This window comes from Cyprinus carpio, chromosome B4 (assembly GCF_018340385.1).
Source record: "Cyprinus carpio isolate SPL01 chromosome B4, ASM1834038v1, whole genome shotgun sequence".
NCBI classification, from domain to species: Eukaryota; Metazoa; Chordata; class Actinopteri; order Cypriniformes; family Cyprinidae; genus Cyprinus; species Cyprinus carpio.
In genome coordinates this window covers 35,690,791-35,696,618 of record NC_056600.1, presented here as the reverse complement: position 1 = coordinate 35,696,618, position 5,828 = coordinate 35,690,791, and the positions used below count along the sequence as shown (strand labels likewise).

Below are 5,828 nucleotides of genomic sequence, written 5' to 3'. Positions count from 1 at the left end.
TGTTCCTACTGTCACTATCCAAACAATTTATGAATAATTATGACCGGGTTTGACAGTGTTGTCCTCTGCACAAGTAATTCAACAGAGAGGAACATAGTTTATTGATAACCGCAGGCAATGGACAAATGTCTGCTCAGGTCATTGATCAGTATTAATTTACTGGCTGCTATATTCTTTGCCACAGTAGCTAGGGTGTCACTAGTGAGCAATAACAAATGAAGCTTTGAGTAATGAACGTTTTGGTGAAGCAATAGGCTGCGAGGTCTCAGTGGTTCAAGAAGCATCATTTTGCCATCACTAGTCAGAGACGGTTTCCAGATCCATATGCAGTAGTTTAGTAAAGAATGGTCAGACAGGCAGAAATCAGGAACAGCATCAGGTGGTGGTCCCAAGGGATATCCAGAAGCAGCAACAATACCAGGCCAGAGGTCGGGGCTGTATATAAACAATGCAAAGTCAGAACACGGGAGGAAACAAACACAAGGAGAAACGCTTGGAATTGACAGACTGGGCTAGAACAAGACTTCGCAGTGTTGAGTGTGGATGAGTGCAACACTTTATAGTGTCACTGATGGAAACAGGTTGAGGTTCAATGATGAGTTTCTAGGCAGGGGTTTTATGGGAAATGAAGTCCAGGGTGTAACTGTGTCATGTGAAAGTCTATGTGGTGAATAAACTGGATGTGCAGTGACAGGGGATCTTGACAAAGGGCCATAAATCAATTTTTTATTAGCCTACTCTAAAAACACACATGACATGGGCCTTATAAAAATATTTCATAAAATTCACAGTTTTACAGATTAGATCTTGAAATTTCAAATGAAGCATTGCTAGACTTGTGGCTTTAGGTGTATTGTGGTTTCTAAAGTCATATCCTACATCAACATTTTTTTTTAATACATTTAAAAAATGTTTTTAATATTTTTATTTTTGTTTTTATGTTTGAGCTTATATTATCTTTATTATAATAACAGTATCTGAGTAATTCTGATTCTTGAACAGTAAACTTTAAAGTGATCAGCTTTGTGAACATATGTTTGATTAGTAAATCTAGTCAGAAAGAATGCATGAGCAGAAAGCTTTTTATTAGTGGGTATGTCATTTCTGTCTCCATGCCGTAAAAATGTGGGGGGATGACTGGTAAAGGGTATGGTATGGACCACGAACTGAAAGCTAAATTTATGCAAATGCGTATAAATTTAAAAACTTTTAACAGAGATGTCTAGTAGCCTATTGGACGCGCCTTTAGAGAGCAATGCAACCTTGAATTGTGGGGAACACAGGAAGTGTCTTTCATAAAATCACTTTCACATTATAATATGCTATGTCTTACCTGTTGTCACAAATTTGTGGTCCTCATAAAAATACAACACCCAAAATATATAAAGGTATGATCAATAATCGTGGAAACAGGTTTTGTTAAACAAAGATAAGTGATTTAAGTCAGTTTAATGTAGTTAAAATTAATTTAAATTATTTGTGCGGGAGCCAGTTTGACGCTAATTTAAAAGCAGTAAATGAAAATATGTTTTTAAGTTAAAGGTGAAAGTTTTGTTCATCTTAAGTTTATTTCATCAGACTAGTAGTGATGAGAATTCATATTATAATTCATGGGGTTATTATACAATAAAATATTAAATTATTACATAGTTGTTACATATAACTTATAGCTCAATGCAATGTTGACGGAGAAATCAGAAAATATGAGACACAAATCTGGTTGTAAGTGAGTTTATTTGAGCTGATGTTGTGTTTTTCATGCTTGTGTTCAAAAGAAATGATTAGTGCAAAACATACAGAGTCATAACACAACAGACATACACATATATCATAACAGAAATAAACAGATTTTCACCCACTTTTAAAACCCAATGAAGCAGATTCACTCAGAACTTACTAAAGAACAAATCCAACATAAAAGTAAATTCAGAAAAATAATGAAGTGGCCTATGAAAACTGTTAAAGTATAAACACATTAGCTCTTAATATCTGCTGCAGATGAAGTTGAGTTTTTGTGTGAGATTCAGGAAGGCTGATCCAGCGCTGATCCTCCTCCAGACGTGAACTGCTCCTTTTTCTCTTCTCAAGGCTTGCAGTTTTCCCAATGTCGTTTTCCTAGGTTTCCCTGGGAGCCCAGTTCATGATAGAACACCAATCTCTCCACTCACCCAGAGCCACATGTTCATGATTGTAGTAGTTGTGTAAACCCAACCACACCGCCGCAGTAGACGCTTGTTTAACCAACGTTCATTTCACACGATGCTGAATCTCTTCTGAATGAACCGAGACCAGATCCACATGATCTCTTCTGCAGTATCTCAGAGCTTCCGGGACTCACGTGAGATTCTCCTTAATCAGAATCATTTAGCTGGAAACCAAACAACCACAAGCAGAAACTAGAGAGAGACTGATCCAAAAACAACATGCAGAACAAACTGTGGAGGAATTTTGTAATGTCAGACATGTAGTGTGAACTTTAAGAGATCTGCAGGTGATGGATTGGTGTGTGTTTTGTCAGGATCTACTCACCTTCATTGACACACCAAAGGATACTGGTTGATGCAACGGATGTCAATGCTCCATTGTCCCTGAGCATTTCGGATCAATCACTGTACAGTTGTCATCACCTTCCCTGATTATTAGGTCAGCAGTTTTCCATTATCTGAATGAGGAGTTACTACTCTGATCTGACCACTGCCATGAGTCTCTGAACAGACCGATCCAGTGATCCATGATCCAGGTACATGATTATCACTGATGATATTCTGAACCTGTTGATTCTCAGGTCTGGTTCCTCACACTGAACGAGATCAATGTGATTCTGTCTTGCAGTAACTCTGAGCATCTCTCCAACTCTTCAGCTGGATTGACAAAAAACAAGTCCTGTTGTTCGCTTTAAGGAAAAGTACAAATGAGAAAAACGGATTCATGAAGCTGTTTGTTCATTATTCTTACGTGCTTTATGGTTTGGATGTGAACAGGCGCAGCAGTGGAAACATCTTATGCAGCACTGGAGATCAGAACACGTCATTTAAACCCCTTTTTAAAACCCTGTGTATGAGGTTGTCATAGTTATCACAACTATTCAGTGTTGTCACCATAATAATGCTTATTTTTGGTGTTTTTAATGTTTCAGCCATTTAAATACACATAAGCATTAGCAAAATATATATTTATAGTTTGTTAAATACACACCGATATCTATGGACCGCCGCTCCCCGCCGGCAATAACAATCGTGTACAAATACTTTGCTATATAAACCAGGAAAAATGAAATAAATATAAAACCGATAACTCACTTGATTTACAGCTTTGTGTCTGCAGTGTGTCACCATGACAACGCAATGAATTGTCGCCCATGGAAACAATACGGTGATATGACGGTCTGAACTGACGGCTCCTCTGAAAACACTAGATGCTGGTATAGTTTTAAACTAAACTCACTTGTAAACGATACTCTCTACCAGCCTTGGTAAGTTATGATGTGTAATAAATACTATCATATACTTTAAAATTATACCGTGATCTGTCCCTAAAAACTGTTATTTTGATTGTCTAGAACGTGTGCATGTTCAAACCATTAAATGAAAACACACAGAACGACAAACCATCAGTGGTCACAGCAGAGAAACATTTAGAAGCACAGCAACTTGATGTTAACCCATGCCGCTGTGACTTAAAATAGCTTCACTGTCGAATCACTCACTACATTACTCTTCTTCTCTGAACGAGGGTTTATGTGTATAATGGACTATCATTCCTTCATGGACCAGGCCTCAAATTAATCAGCATAACTGAAAAAACCAAAAGCCTTGTGTAGGTTTGTGTTGAGCTACTGAGAGGCTGAAAACCTCAGTCTGAAACTCGCTAGTCACGCTGTATGTTTATTATTTAATAATATAAGATCAATTAGATCTCCAAGATTTTTTTTAGGCTCTTTCCTACAAATTCTTCATGGTGACAATTAGCAGTCTTTACGGGGACAAAAAAATATCAAATTAAACAGTTATACTGTTTAGTATTCCATTAACATTTGGTATATGGTGCATGTGGAAATGAACTCACTGTTGTTGCAGATGAAATATCCTTTATAAGTACATGTCAAATCATGCCATTGTCCATTTGTCATCATACCACAGTCTTCTCCTTTAGCTTGTGGTTGTCCAGGTCCCCAGTTCAGATAGAGCGCAGGTTCACCTGAAGACCACTGCCATTCATCTCGACCCGTCTTCTGCAGCCCAATCCAGACATACTGAAGACTTCTATCAGTCACACTCTTGTTCAGCTCCTTCATGTCGTTCATGTCGTCAGCGGTGGCCAGATCTGTGTAATTCTCTCTGCAGTATCTCTGAGCTTCAGTCCAGTTCTTTCTCTCATTTATAAAGTGATACTGACGCTGAACACATTCAGATACAGAGCAGAGAGCTGTGAAAGAGAGGCTTGAATTTAATGATTTTCATAACAGAATCAAACCTAATGAAAACTAGAAACCAGAAATAAAACCAGAAACACACTCACCAATGAGAAGAAGAATGAAATAAAGAGTTTGGTCCATTTCTGAAAAAAATAAATAAAAATTAAAATCAAATTTCAAATATTCATAAATTAATTTGGTGTAAAACATGATTTTAGCGATAATTAAAAAATCCATCTTAACAGGAACATAAATGCACCATACACAATGATAAAGAACAATTTTAACATATCAAAGTCTAATTGTAGTTAAAGATTGAACATGTGAGTTGTTCTTACTTTCAGAGGTCGTGTGGTTTCTGTCCTGAGTCTGTATCTCTCTGTCTGCAGCTTGAAACTGTGTGATTATTATATCTGCTCTCATCCCTCATTTAGCATCACATCATCCTTAATCACGTGTTTTTCTGTTTGTTTGTTTTTTCTTTCTTTCTTTCTCTGTGTTGGCCTTTGTTGCTGTAATCCTCTGGAAGCATGTTCATTTGAATGTGGTAGAGACCTGAGGGTATGTTTGTTTTCTTAATGAGCATTAAAATAAGTGAAAGTGAAGTGAAAGTGACGTGACATACAGCCAAGTATGGTTACCCATACTCGGAATTGGTGCTCTGCTTTTAACCCATCCAAAGTGCACACACACAGCAGTGAACACACCATACTGTGAACACACACCCGGAGCAGTGGGCAGCCATTTATGAAGGGTATGTCACCTTTTTATTCAAAACTACATGTCCTTTCATGTGTTTTTTATATTGTAATTTTAGTGTAATATTAAGTATTTTTGTATGGAAATTTTTGTGTAAAATTAAAACGCTTCGAAACACACAGAAATGAAATAGGTGATTATTTTTTTACCAACCAGAGCCGCTGCGAGCTACACTGATTATTAAACACCGCCGCTATCTTCAGCCACGAAGAACTGAACATGGAAAAGAGCGGAACATTATTATCATCAGTTATCAAAAAACACCATTATTGGTTTCAAGGGATAGTCACATATAACTGTTCTTTAAATTAAATTAATACTGTTTGTATGTACTATATAATAGGGTCTGAAGAGGATGCTGGATTTACACAGTTTCTAAAATTTAATAAAAGTTTTTAATTTATTTTTTGTAAATGTTTATGTGAAGTCATAATCTTGTTTAGCATGTAGTACTGTTTTGATTTGTTTGGCTATTTGGAAATGATTTTGTGTTTAATATTTTTTCATAGTGTGATGTTTTGGTGTACTGTATTAAATCTAGTTACTTAGAATAATATATGAAACCCACAAATTCATAAAAAATGTATGTCTCTGCTCACTCTGTTTCAATTGAGAAATAATAAGAAGCAAGATTTTATTATATTTTGAACACTTA

General features: G+C 36.4%; 1 pseudogene; it reads right to left on the bottom strand.

Moving 5' to 3' along the window:
• Positions 1–2,138: 2,138 nt before the first annotated feature.
• LOC122137250 lies at positions 2,139–4,584 on the bottom strand (annotated as a pseudogene).
• Positions 4,585–5,828: the final 1,244 nt, after the last annotated feature.